Source organism: Panthera onca, chromosome C2, assembly GCF_046562875.1.
Source record: "Panthera onca isolate mPanOnc1 chromosome C2, mPanOnc1 haplotype 2, whole genome shotgun sequence".
Taxonomy (NCBI): domain Eukaryota; kingdom Metazoa; phylum Chordata; class Mammalia; order Carnivora; family Felidae; genus Panthera; species Panthera onca.
Window position 1 is genome coordinate 74,931,007 of NC_138347.1, and position 15,327 is coordinate 74,946,333.

A 15,327-nucleotide genomic window follows, 5' to 3' on the forward strand; every position below is an offset into this window, starting at 1 on the left:
ACTGAGCCACCCAGGTGCCCCTGAATTATTTTAAACAACAGCATGTACTCCTCATCTTTAATTTAAAGACACACACACACACACACACACACACACACACAAACCCTACTCAAAGGATTAAAATTGAAAATCAAAAATCACGCCCTATTGGCCTCTTTCGGGTCTTTTGTCAAAATTTATGTTAACAGCTTGGATGAAGGCAAGCTTATCTAATCTGTGACTGACGCCCCACTATGAGGGAAAGGTAACAATATAGGCGACAGAACCAAGATTCAAAAAGTTTTCTAGACTTGATTGTAAGAGAGAAATTGACAATGTGGTGTAACAGGCCTCGGTATTGAGTTTGTGTTTAAAGTTATTCTCAAACTACAAGGTGGGGATATCAATGACTTGGGCTTCGTAGCTATGCGTGAAAAAGTAATTAAAGTGCTTTATTTGGTCATGGCTGAATTTTTAGTTACCACTATGATATAGCTATAAAAAATTAGTACTTGGATGTCTCACTAGAAGCCCATTCAGCATAATAGAAGAAATAACAGTTCTATTATAATCTATAATATTTAGGAAACTTCTAGGGAGTTATATTTAATTCTAAGATTCAAACAAGAAGTATAGTGTATTTAGAGGGATATCTGGATTTCACAAACAAGAATCATTTAAAATGGTGTAGCCACTCTGGAGAACAGTATGGAGGCTCCTCAAAAAATTTAAAATAGAGCTACCCTACAATGCAGCAATTGCACTACTAGGTATTTATCCAAGGGATACAAAAAGGCTGATTTTAAGGGGCACATGCACCCCAATGTTTATAGCAGCACTAACAAAAATAGCTAAAATTATGGAAAGAGCACAAATATCCATCAACTGATGAATGGATAAAGATGTAGTATACACACACACACGCGCGTGCGCGTGCACACGCACACACAATGGAGTATCACTGGGTGATCAAAAAGAATGAAATCTTGCCATCTGCAATAATGTGGATGGAACTAGAATGTATTATGCTAAGCAAAATAAGTCAGTCAGAGAAAGATAAATACAGTATGATTCCACTCATATGTAGAATTTAAGAAACAAAACAGATGAGCACAGGGGAAGAGAAGGAAAAATAAGATAAAAACAGAGAGGGAGGCAAACCATAAGAGACTCTTAAATACAGAGAACAAACTGCAGATTGCTGGAGGGGTGTTGGATGGGGAGATGGGCTAAATGGGTGATGGGAATTAGGAATGGCACTTTTGTTGGGATGAGTGCTGGGTGTATGTAAGTGATGAATCTCCAAATTCTACTCCTGAAACCATTGTTACACTATAGGTTAACTAACTTGGATTTAAATTTAAAAAAAAAAATAGAATCGTTTAAAAGGTATTGGGAATAGTTACCCAAAGAATAATCAAGGCACTTGTCTTCCAATAGTTGAGAGGCTGATGTGGAGAACAGAGTATAAGTTGGCAGAATCCAGCCTGATTTATTTTCATTACAGGACAATTTCCTAACCATCTTTGGTGGCAGAATCTTAACATGATACCTCTCCATTGACTCTTCCCCTTGTATAATTCCCTTCAGTTGAGTGTGGTGGGACCCATAAATATGATGAGCTGTGACTCCTGTGACTATGTTATGTTGTGTGGCAAAATGGATTTTACAGATGTAATCAACATAGACTCAGCTGAGTTAATCAAAAGGGAGAGTGCCTAGGTGGGCCCGACCTGATCAGGTGAGCACAGAAAAGAGCTTGTGTTCTTTCTGGAGTTATGGATATTCAGAGCATGATAGGGGCTTGATGCAAGGGAGCTTTTTCCATTGCATCTTTGAAGATGGAAAGCTCTGTGTGGTAAGAGCTCTGAGTGTGTCTAAGAACTGAGAACTGAGAGCAACTTCTAGCTTACAACCAGCAAGAGAAGGGGGGGGTGGTGGTCTCTCTCTCTCGGTGCTAGAAAAAACAACTGAATCCTGCCAATAACCGTGTGATCTGGAAAGAGGTCCTTGATCTCTGAAAGGAACACAGCCCAGAGGACACCTTGATCTTTTTGTGAGACACCGAGCAGAGGATCCACAGTCAGACCCCTAACCCACGGAAACTGCGAGATAATGGATTTGTGTTGTTTTAAACCACTAAGTTTGTTATGTGGCAATAAAAACTAATACACCACAGCTATCCAACAAGGGAAGGTATAGCCCTATAAATTAGTGAGCAGCCTAACTTTGGTAGCCTCTAGATGCTCATTGTGAAGGATGGTCTATAGCTATTTTTGTCAGGAAAGGAATTTGAACCATATCATTTCTGAGATACCCCTCTTGTATTATTGATGCCCTCATTTCAGGAATAAAATTTAACAGAACATGCCATGTTGTCCCATGTCCTGGTCTAAGGCAAATTCTGGCTCTCGAAATGGCCTCTGCTGATTAGCCCATGCATCTCATTACTTTTTGACTCACGCTTTCTGTTTTTTTGCTGTTAGCTGCATCAAACAAAAGTCCTTACTTGCACTTTTACTTCCAGGAAGTAGCACTTTTGTTAGAGTAGTTGACTTTATGGGAATGTCTGGAGCTGAGAGTGATAATATGTTCATCTCTTCAGTATTGGGTTTTGATTCACACTGCTAAAGAGGAAAGGGCCTTTCTTATTCCAGAAAGAAGCGTACAGGGAAGACTTAAGAGGTTGACCTATTTCAATAATTATTTTGAACATCTTTAAGACTCAATTTTTTGATCTACAAACAATAATTTATAAGTACTGTGAATAATAGTATCTATTTTCATAAATAATTACGCCTATTTCATGGAGTAGTTGTGAGGATTGAATGGTACCTGAGTAAGTGCTTGAGAAAGGTTAGCTCTGATTGCCAAATGCAGACAAAAGAGAAAGTGACCCAAGACATTGTCTCCCCCTGCTCAAGGGACACTCCATGCGTGAACACAGGACAAGATATATGAAACTATAACTAAAATTTCTTGTTAATCAGTGATGACTAACACAAATTACTACATGCAGCCAAACCAAAGCAGTAATAGAGGGGTAAGGAACAATGACTATACTGACATGATCCATTAATTGGGGCACCCGGGTAGCTCGGTTGGTTAAGCGTCAACTCTTGATCTCGGCTCGGGTCATGACCTCACGATTCATGAGTTCGAGCCCCTCATCCAGCTCTGCATTGACCGCGCAGAGCCTACCTAGGATTCTATCCCACTCTCTCTCTGCCACTAACCCACTCATGCTCTCTGTGTCTCTCTCTCAAAATTAACAAGTAGGCTTAAAATGTTAACATGATCCATGAACCAGAGATATTTACCCTAACATTAAAGAAAAGAACCTGGGAACACGGCAGAGTTGGAGACAAGAGAGCAGAGGAGAACCTTCACTCACCTATCACACAAAGGAACACAATTGGGTCTCCAGATAAAGATGACAAAGGGTAGATTGTGAATAATGAATGGAAACATGGTGCTGTGATTGCTGTTTGAGAAAAAGGACAAACACGATGAATTCTTGGCCCATAAAAGGACTCAGAGGTATCATCTCCTTGGCCATGGTTCAAGGGAAAGTTTGAGGCCTGCCCAGAAAAAGCTAACTTACTCTAAGGCTATTGGAGCACCTCTGCATGGAAGGGCTTAACACTTCACAGCAAAAAACTGGCATTGCCATTCCCAGAGGTAATTAGCGTACTGAGAATTATTTATGTTATGTCTTGGTTGAGTAAATACTGACTTGGTGCTGCGAGAATGTGGGTTTGAGTAAGTGAATGTGTTGCAAACTGTAACCCAGAGACCCATTCTAAAAGAGTTGAGTCACATACTACGGTGCCTGTGCATGGTAAGTACGCAAGAAATATGTAGATAAGCAGGGGCGCCTGAGTGGCTCAGTCGGTTAAGCTTCCGACTCTTCAGCTCCAGTCACCATCTCACGGTTCATTAGACGGAGCCCTGCATCAAGGCGGAACCTACTTGAGATTCTGCCTCCCTCTCTCTGCCCCTCCTGCACTTCTTTCTATCTTCTCTCTCAAAATAAATAAAAGTAAACTTTAAACATTGCTGAAAAGAAATATTTAGATAAACACATGAAAGGTGAGCATAAGAATAAAAGCGTTTACAAAAATGCAAAAGGACCTGTTCACAACACCAGTCACACACAAATGCTAGTGCTCTAGATGCAATGAAAATTCAGGAACAAAAATAAGCAGAGAGCTGGGGGACGGTTGCGCCCCAACTAAGAGGAGCTCTCCAAAAGAGGACTCGGGGGAAGAGACAATGTTTAGATGAAGCTGCACCCTGTAACTCTCCTTTCCTGCGGAATTTGGCCAATCTTAGTTCCATCTCTGATGGTAATTATAAGACCTACTTATTTAAAAAAGAAAGGAGGGGCGCCTGGGTGGCTCAGTCGGTTAAGCGGCCGACTTCAGATCACGATCTCGCAGTCCGTGAGTTCGAGCCCCGCGTCGGGCTCTGGGCTGATGGCTCAGAGCCTGGAGCCTGCTTCCGATTCTGTGTCTCCCTCTCTCTCTGCCCCTCCCCCGTTCATGCTCTGTCTCTCTCTGTCTCAAAAATAAATAAAACGTTAAAAAAGAAAGGAAAATGATTTTAAAAGTGCCTTTTATGCACTAGAACTCCATATTGTATGTTCTCATTTAATCCCCATGAGCTAGCCACTCAGATATACATTTTATACTGAGAAAATGAGGCTCAGTTAAGTAACATATGCAAAGTCACATTACCCGGGGTGGGGGGGAGGATCCCCTATTACACGGTTTTCCTCCTATATGAGTGAAGATGATTGTACTGTGTGTGTGTGTATGCTCGTATATATACATATATATGCATATATATAATACATATGTACATATAATTTCTAATGCATGATTCATATAATATATATTATATATTAGTTACTAAGCTAGTTAGTTTTTCAATCAATTTGGCGTTTATCTTAAAGCTCTTTTCCCAGTTTCATGTATCACGAAGGTGAGCAGTTTACTTTTTGGCCTGTGTTTGACTTCAATTTTGACAATTCGTGCTCTGTGGGAAAAGCAAAAATTCCACTTAAGCCATTGGATCAATCACTTTTAGAAATACAACTTAATGGTTTTCTCAAATAGCATTTAGTTCTGAATATTGCCTATGGTCAAATCATTTCACAATGACTCCAATGGGACTAGCCGTTTTTAATCTACTGAAATTTTGTTGACCTGTGCATTACTCAAGCTAATATTAACCGTTAATGTATACTACATACTTGAAATGTTTCAAGAGCCCTGCTAAATGCTTTGCATGCATTAACTCATTGGTTTCTTGGAACAAACCCGGAAGATACTGATATTTTCCTTTATGGAAGGGGAAAGTGAGTCATCAGAAGAAATAAAGTGGGTTGCTCGACGACTTATATGGGGTTAAGTGGTAGAGGGATGATTTGAGCTGAGTTTTCTCATGCAGCCACAGTTTCACATGAGGAATCTAAAAATTTAGTGAACTTAAATCATTTACCCAGATCATATTAACTAGTAAGTGATGGAGCAAGGAGCAGAAGCGAGAGCTTCTAGAAGGCAATGGGGTGGGGTATAAAGAACAGAGGTTCTGCTGATAGACCTGGATAGGGCTCTAAATTGTGCCCTTTAGCAGCAACCTCTGTTGAAAGGCACGTGCATATTTCATTGTTACTCCGAATCCAGGCTGCTTCCTTTTGTATTTTGGGCCAAGGAAAAGACCGTTAGAAATGTGGTACCTCTCCTGGTATTGGGAGCATGGAATTCTAGTAGGAAACAAAAAAGTGAGGGAACATTACTGGCAACAGAGACTAGAAATCAAGTCTATATGAAGATGGCGCAACCTTTGTGCTATTCAACTCACTAGTAGGTGGTAGATCCGGGTTCCTCACCCTGTGGAACACAGCCGCTTCCCATTACCAACCTTGTTTCAGTATCTCACAACTCAAAACCAAAAACTCTCTCCACCTTTGGCTGAACCAATTATCAGATCACCTGTTAACACTGATTGAAAGCTTCCTTTGTGCTCAACACCTTCCACCTCTATTACTCTTCACAACTATGCTTCCAGGTGTGTGCTGTTATCCCCTACGTACAGAGATGGAAACTGAGACTTAGAGAAGGTAAGTCCTGAGGTCACATAGCTTATAGGTGGCAAAAGCCACTTTACCGCAAGGAACTACATGTAGTGCGTTTGAGGTTCCGATCCTTCCTCTCTCTGTTCCCAATGTCTTTACATTTACGAGGCCTCTAGATTCTACTTACCTTCCTCTTAACAGCACACATATTCCTTCCTCTACCCTGCACTTCTTAGTGGATTTTACCCATGGGTGTTCAGTACTTTGGAGACATCTGAGTGACTCTTAACTGCCTCAGAAGAATAATCATTGAGAACACTGAAATTATACTTGAGATTCATTGGTCAAAATGGAGACATACACTAGGATAAACTCAAATTACACAAACATTGGCAAGCTGACTGAGAGGATTTGATTAAAAAGAATGCCAGATGAAAGAATGATTCAACCGAAACTTCAAGTCCCACATCTAGCTTATAACCTTTGGGAAAACAGACATGATAGGAAATTTACCAAGGTTTATGAGGCCAATTTATCAAGGAAGCAAAAATACTGTTTCTATTCATCTTTGCTCAAGGAGCTACATATTTCTGAAAGTTACTGTGACTTTTTGCTGTTATTTTCTCTTTCTCGATATAACTCCATTAAAGTAATTAAAGTAACTTCCACCAACTTGGAACAGGGTGTCTAATAAACACCCTCCCTTTATTACTTTTTGTTGACATATATAAATTCAGTGGTGTCAACAAAGTGCACTGATCTTAAACAGACAGTTCAATGACTTCTATTATCAGTTATTTTTGCTCATTTCCTATAAATAGAATTGTGTCTTGATTTACCATCCTTTATTTACTCGTATGTGAAATTCACATTTATTGTTGTTCGCATTAAAAGTTACATTAAAAAATTATTTTGTAGTGTTACGTTATACGAAAACACAATATTTATCTTTCTCTTGTTGATGTACCTTTAGATTATTTCCAATTTGGGACCCTTATGAATAAAACTGATACAAATATTCTTGTGCAAATCTTTTGGCGAACATATACAATTCTCTGTGTAAAAATCTAAGAATGGAGTTACTAGCTCATAGAGTGATCCTATCTTTAGCAACACAGTTTTTCAAAACGTTTGTACCAATTTACACTCCCCAAAACAATGTATATGAGTACCATTGCTTCACATTTTTATCTACACTTGGTATAATCAGTTTTTTCCACTTTAGCTATACTGTGGCTATGTCATTGTGTCATTTTATCATTGTTGTGTCATTTTATCATTGTGTCATTTTAGAGTAAGTCTTCAAATCTGGTGAAGTCTTCCAACTTTGTTCTTTTTTTAGGATTGCCTTGGCTATTCTGGCTGTGATATGTTATTGTAGTTTTATTTTGCATTTTCTTAATGACATGATATTGAGCACCTTGTGGAATATTATCCTGGAAATCCTCTTTTGTAAAATGACTGTTCAAGTCTTTTGCTCATTTTTTATTGCGTATACATTACATTTTTTATTGATTCGTAGTCATTTGTGATATTTCCAAATATGATTCTTTTTTTATACATAGGTACAGATAGCTAGTATCTTCTTCAGAGACCTTTGGATAAACAGAAGCTTTTAGTTTCATTAAAGTAAGATATCTTTTTTTATCTTTTTTTATTTCCTGTTTAAGAAATATTTTCCTACTTAAAGTTCATGAAATATTTTTTCTATGTTTTCTTTCAGATGATCTATTGTTTTAGTTATCACATTTAAGTACATGTGCCACCATTAATTTGTGTATGGTGTAAAATGGGGGGAAAACTCATTTTTCTAGCACCGTTCATTTTGCTCTAGCAACTACCTATTGAGCCAACCATCCTTTCTCCTACTGAATTGTAATGGTTCAGTTTTGTAAATGAAACGATGAAATATCTTTGAGTCTCTTTCTGGACTCTCTATTTTGTTTCTCTTTTTTTTTTTTCATTTTTGGCTTGTAATTAGTAGGAATTTGTAGTAAGTCTTCACTTCTGGTAGTGTAGGTCTTCCACAATTGTTCTTTTTGAAAATTGTCTTGATTGCTTTAGGTCCTTTGTACTTCCATACCGATTTTAGAATCAGCTCCTCAATTACCACACACACACACACACACACACACACACACAAAATGTCTGATGTGAGTATAAATGGGATTGCTCCTGGCTAACCCTCAAACTTAATATATCTCTCCTTTTATTTAGATCTGTGCTTTCAGCAATATTGTGCAGTTTTCAGTCTAGAGGTTTGTCTAACTTGATTAGGACTATTATAAGTATATTGATTTTTTTGGCTTGATGATATTACAAATGGCATTTAACTTCATTTTCAAATTGCTTGTTACAAACACAGTTGTTTTTCTATATTGACCCAGTATCCAGCAACCTTGACAAATTCACTTATTAACTTGTATAATTTGTACATTATTTTGGATTTCTTAATAATTATATTATCTACTCACACAGAGAGCTGTACTTTTTTTTTCTTAGTTGACATGTAACATTGTGTAACGATGTAACATGTAACATTGTGTAAATTTAAGGTGTACAAGTTGATTGGTACACTTAAATACTGTGAAATGATCACCATCAAAGTGTCTGTTAACACTTCCATCACTTCACATAATTACTATTTATTTCTTGTGGTGAGAACATTTAAGATCTACTTTTTTAGAAACTATCAAGTATATAATATAGTACTGTTACTTATGTTTCAGTTATAAATGTTGTTACTTTTTCTTGTCTTATTGCACTGTTAAACTATCAGAACTGTATTAAACATTAGTGGTGATTATTGGTAATCTTTTACTTATAACTTCATAGGGGGAATATTCAATATTTCATTATTAAGCATGATATTAGCTGAAGGATGTTTCTGTCTATTCCTAGTTTGCCGAGAGGCTTCTTTCTTTGTTTCCTTGTTTGTTTGTTTCCTTCTTTCTCTCTCATGCATTAGTGTTGAACTTTATGAAAGTATTTCTCTATACCAATTGCTATGACGTTATAAATTTCCTCCTGAATGTTAACATACCAAAATTCATTGATTGATTTTCAAATTCCTGCAATCCTAGAACAAACTCCATTTGGTAACAACATATTACCTTTTAATATATATCACTGATTTAGCTGGATAAGATATTTTGTGATTACTTCATCTATGTTTCTTACAGATCTTAGCCTGTAATTTTCCTTTCTTTTAACAAACGTTATCGGGTTTTGGTATATGAGTATGCTAACTTCATGAAACAAGTTGTGAACGTTTCCACCTCCTCTACTTATGAAGGAGTTTGTGCAAAATTGATATCACTTCTACTTAAATATTTGAAAGCATTCACAAGCCATTTGGACTTGAAGATATCTTTGTAGAAAGCTTTTAGTTACACATTAATTTTCTTTAAGAGCCATAAAAATATTGTGATTTATTTCTGAATTTATCAATTTTAGTTAACTTTTAAGTACAAATTCAACATCATTGGATTTTTCCATTGTAAGTCTGATTTCTATTTTATTCATTTCTGCTTTTTTTCCTGTTTTTCTTTATTATTTCCTTCCTTATACTTTTTAAGATTTAGTTTGCAGTTCCTTTCTACAGCTTCTTGATTGGGAGCTTGTTTCATTGAATTTCAAACATTTATTTTCTTTTCTTACATACACATCTAAAATTATATATTTCCCTCTAATCATTGTCTTAAGTTCATCCCACAAGTTTTTATTTGTCAATTTCCATTTTTATTCAGTTCAAAATACTTCTTAATGGCTATTGTAATTTTTCACCTGACTCTATTACTTAGAAATACGCTATTTGAAAAAAATTTCAAATCATTTGGGAATTTTTAAGTTACCATTCTGTTGTTATTTCTAGTTTAATTATAATGTCATCACATTTTATGTTCCAGAACGTCGTCAATTTAGGTAAATATTTCATGTGTACCTGAGAAAAATTTGAAGTATGCAGTTTGGGGTTAAAATTTTCTTCATTTGTTAATTAGGTGAATAGGGTTGTTCATACTTCCTGTATTCTTTTGGTGGTGAGTTTTTTGTTTTTGTTTTTGTTTTGTTTTGTTCTTTTGGTGTACTGGTCTTATTAGTTAGTGAGAAAGGGGTGTTAATATCTCCCATGATGACAGTGGCTTTAAGTGCTATTTATTGCTTTACAAAGTTTGAAACAGCTTATAAGTGCCCCCAAAGTTAAAATTGTTATTTCTTCTTGATGAATTGATTCTTTTGTTTTAGATTACGAAGTGTCCTCCTTTCTCTCATATTTATTATTTATTTATAATTAATTATTAAATATTTTTATTTATTTTTAAAGTCTATTTTCTCTGAAATTAACATAGCTATACTAGTTCTTTTTTGTTAGTCTTTGCATTGTATATTTCCCTTTCTTTCTTATTTTAACTAGTTGCTTCTTTGTATTTAAAGGTGTCTCCCGTAAACAACATATAGTGGGTTTTTTACTATCTCAGACAATCTTTGTTTTCAATCACGGTATTAATGTCATTTATCTTGAATGTAATTGCTGATATTGTTGGGTTAAAGTTATTGTTTTCTGTCTATTGTATCTATTCTTTATCTTTTTTTCTTCACTTAATGCTACAATGGCTCACATTTCTGCATTGACTTCATAAATTTTGTTTTTAATGGTGCCACTATAGCCCACTGTTTTGAGTTCCACATCTTATGGAGCCATTAGCTATTAATTGGTTCTTCCAATAACTTTTCCTATTACAGATAATACTGCACTGAGCATTGTTATACACATCACTTTCTACTTTGTGTATTATTTCCTTAGGGTGTATTTCCAAGTGTGGAATTACTGATTCCAGAAATAGAAACATCTTTATAAAATCTTGATATAATTTGTCACCTTGCTTTCTCTAAAGAATTATTCAAATTTTAAGGTTTTAGCAGTATGTAGTCATAGTGATTTTTTTGCCATCTTGCTGGCATTGTCAATTCTGTTTTTAATTAAAAAATGTTGTAAAGAAAAGAACTGAAGGGGTATCAGAATTATGATTACCAATGCCATTGTAGTATGTAAGTGAATCAAAAAAGGAAAAGGCATTTGTGATGGGCTTTTTCAACCTATGAGTTGGCCTAAAGTTCCAAACCATTCTGCTTCTACTTTGAATACTTTGGCAATAAGTCCACATGAATAACTTAGTTATTTATTCATATAGTTATAGTTAGTTCATATAGTTATTTATTCATATAATAAATATGAAATAATGCATATTTATGACATAATATGTGAACTGGCATATACATTTTATTTGAGTCTAATAAAACTATCATTCACAAATAAAACTAGAACAGGTTTATGGAATCAAAAAGAAGATAGGAAAAGAGAAAGGAGACCCAACTGGAAATACGCTTAGAGGCAGAGTGAACACATTTTAGAGTTACATTAAAATCTTATCATGAATAATCTCAAAATAGAGTGGCTGCATTGCTAAACTTAATGAACATTTTTTCCCAAGTGGATGATAATAACTGAGAAGCACTGGAAAGGAACTCTTAAAATTGTAATTACTTTGCAGAGCACTTAAGGAGACATTATCTCATTTGAGCACTAGTACCCTGTAAGGCATGCATTTCTAACTGTTTTTTTTTTAGGAATCAATTGGGATTCCCTAGAGGTGATATTGCTGCATCCACACGACTCCTGAAAGAGAATGCTACGGGCACCAGTGGCAGTCACAACAAAGTTTATTACAATGAGAGGCAAGGCCAACCGATCACGACCAACACTTGATAAGAGTGCGGCCTCGAACAGCCAGGGTACAGAGTTTTTAAAGCCGATCACATCGTTTTATCATTACCTGGGAACAGAACAGAAAAACAGTTCCCAGATGAGTTAGAAACAGTTGCCAAATGAGGTGATTATTTTAAACTTTCTGCCACTAAGTTGCAACCAGTGGATCTCCTTGACCTTGCCTCTGATGCTTTCTTTGAGTTTTTGTTTTCATTGGTAAAGCCTGAATTTCAAGAGTATGAAACGTGATTTACAAGAGTAAAGCAAGGCTGTTTTCTCTTGACCTTCGGTGTCAGAACAAAGCTGTTATTTTTAAAGCTACATGTTAGCCCTACACTACAATTTAGCCCTTACATTTCCCCCTTTTCTTGCCAGTGAATCAATCCCTTGATTCATCATTAGGAACTAAGGGGATATCGTGGGACCTAATCATCATAATTTTTATTTCACCAACTTGCCTCTTGACATACTGTACTAACCAATTGATTATGCATGGGCCAATGGTTAACCCAAGAAGTAACAATAGCAGTGGCCCAGCTATGGCGGTGAGCAGTGACATGAGCCAGGGGGGCCAAGAGAATAAACTCCAATACCAATTATTGCTGGCCTCCCTGGCATGTTCCCTGGTCCTAGGATTATCCCTGACCAAACCGAGAATGTCTCAGATTACTCCGGAATTGGCATAAAAACAGCAGGTTTCTCCGAGGGCCACACAGAGACCCCCTTCCTTCATGAAGAGTAAATCAAGTCCTCTTCTGTTTTGTAATACAACCTTGGCTAAAGAGTCTACTTAATGTTCCAGCCGAGAAATTGAAATTTCCAAGTAGCCTAGGTCTCGGTCTACTTGCTCACTTATAGTTTTGAAATTTTGGTCCCCCACAATGAGTCCAGCAGTTCCAATAGCTGTGGATCCCACAATTCCCAGTCCCACTAGGAGTGGAATGAGGACTGGTGCTGCCCTTTTCACCCTGGAATGTCCTTTGAACAGAAGTAAATGTTCTTCTCTACCTGCTTCTTCGCTATATAGGTATATTTGTGGGAGAATATGAACTAGGATACAAATCTCTCGGGTGCCAACCCCAATGTATGTGGCTGCAATGCAGGAGGTAATTCCTGATGAGCAAGCAAACCAGGCTCCAGTAAGGGCTTGGTATGCTATATTTTGGGGGGCTATCAGTATCTGATCTACTTAGAATATACACTTCTGCACAAGAGTTTTTGTAAAGGGAGGTATGCCAATTATATTCTTGGGACACTATGCACCAACCCTGCCCTTGGAGGTCTCCTAGGGTTAAAATTGGTCGTGAACCCCAAGGGCATAATGTCATGCTTGGATTTAGCAATTTTACGACATGCTTGTCTATGTCTTGTCCAATGCTGGCATTTGTAGCCACTCTCACATAATACGGGAGTTTAGGGTTTAAACACAGCCAACAATATTGTACAATCTTGGTGTGAGATGAATGTAGCCAAGCATACATAGAATCTACTGCATCTAACCAATGCGTCTCATGGGAGAACGGGTTCTGGATATGACCTGTTGTTGGTAATTCTGACTTTGTGGGGGCACATGATCGTAGGGAAGGTTGGGAAGGGACAGTCGGAAAGAGCGGGGGGTGTAAAATCATGTCCTTGTTTGGCCCTACCGGATTGGGTGGAGTTTTTCTTTTCACACTTTGTATAGTAAAGGAAATGCTCTTGTCAACTCCTGGAGCATACATTCTGAGACCGCCCCCCCCCCCCCCAAGTGTGTCTAGTGTCCCAGGAAGAGGAAAAATTACTGGAACTAGAAGCCTTTTTTAAACATATTTTTGTTGGGTTACATTTTCCTTGAGTCTTATGTTCGGGATCTGGAGTTCTAAGGCGGGTGATTAAGCAGTCATGGCCCTGTCCTGCCAGCCAGGGAGCCAGCGTTTCACAACCCCGTTTTGCAAAATGGTATTGGCCTTTTCCTTCACATTCAACCTTTCTATTTGCAAGGCAACTGTATAACCCTGGTAGGTTAGACAATTTTTGTTCTTGATCCCTGTGTCCACATCCATAGGTAACCACATAGGAGTTTTCGGGGACCGGAGGAGTGGAGCCCATTGGCTGTTTATAATTAGTAATTAAAGTCCCCCATGAGTCCTCCACCAAGTCACAGAAATCAAACAAAAAACAAGGCACAGTGGAAGAGGTATTAGATGCTATCACCTACCCCATGACAGTGTCCCTGAGTTCCCATTGGTATGGCCAAAAAGATAGGGGATGCAATTCCATACAGTCCCCCACACTTATCATTATACAAACCCAGACAATTATTATGCCCGCATCAGTCTTAGCTTTAAAGGATCCTCTGGGTGCCTTTGGACCTTCCATTGCTGTTTTGTTGTCTGGTTTCGTATCAGTCTGGGGTGTTCCCGCCTTGATGCAGTTTTTCTTAAACTGAGAGTGATGAATCCAGGTTCGGACACCATCTACCTTCACGGCCGTGGGCATATCAGGATCATGGTGTGCAGTCCTTTCCAGTGCAGCTCCAGGGTTTTAGGCTTGTGCCTCTTGACCCAGACTAAGTCTCCTGGTTGAAAGGGGCGAGGAAGAACAGGAGGATGAGCAAAGGCTTCTTTCAAGGCCCTGGTTATTTCCTTTTGTACATGTTGCAGGGCCATGAGCAAAGCCAGCAAACGGTCCTGTTCCAATTGTTCCATTACGTCGTCTCCTAGCTTCGGCAGGATAGGTGGAGGTCTGCCAAATAAAATTTCATAAGGGGAAAATCCCTTGACAAATGGAGTACAACATGCTCGCAAAAGGGCAAAAGGCAGGACATCAACCCAATTTTCACCTGTCTCAAGGGACAATTTGGTTAAGGTCTCTTTTAGGGTCCGATTCATCCTTTCTACTTGAGCTGGGCTCTGAGGTCTATACGTACAATGTAATTTTCCAATTTACTCCCAATGCCCGGGCTAGACCCTGGGACACCTGCGCTGTGAAGGCCGGGCCATTGTCCGATCCTATGCTCAGAGGCAGCCCGAATCTAGGAATTATTTCATTTAATAATTTCTTAACTGGGAACGCCTTGACCCACCCGGAGGTGTCTACAAAAACAAGCAGGTATTTATATCCGTATTTCCCTGGTTTAATTTCAGTAAAATCTACTTCCCAAAACCAGCCTGGTTCAGTTCCTCTATCTCTTTTAGCTTCTGAAACCTTCTTACTTGCACCCTGATTTACTTGGGCGCAACTTACACACCTTTCAACCATCTCTTCAATCTCTTTTCCCGGCCCTTGCACCCTGAAATTTTTCCGCACTAATTCCACCATCTTGGTTTTCCCAGATGAGTCCCTTGGTGGAGTTGACACACCATGCGCGGCCCGATTGCCGTGGGTAAGAGTATCTTACCTTCAGGATCCTGAAACCACTTTCGTCCCAGTATCATACTTCCCCCTTTTCTTGAAACCCACTCCAAATCTTTAGGAGTGTAACTGGGCTCCAGTGGAAGCAAAGGCTCTGTCAAGATCG

The 15,327-nt window shown here is 38.1% G+C and overlaps 1 protein-coding gene across 2 annotated transcripts in view; it reads left to right on the plus strand.

Moving 5' to 3' along the window:
- The window catches only part of ATP13A5 (ATPase 13A5), a 115,672-nt gene that overhangs the window by 2,705 nt on the left and 97,640 nt on the right, over positions 1-15,327 (plus strand). The gene's annotated exons all lie outside the window — the stretch shown is intronic.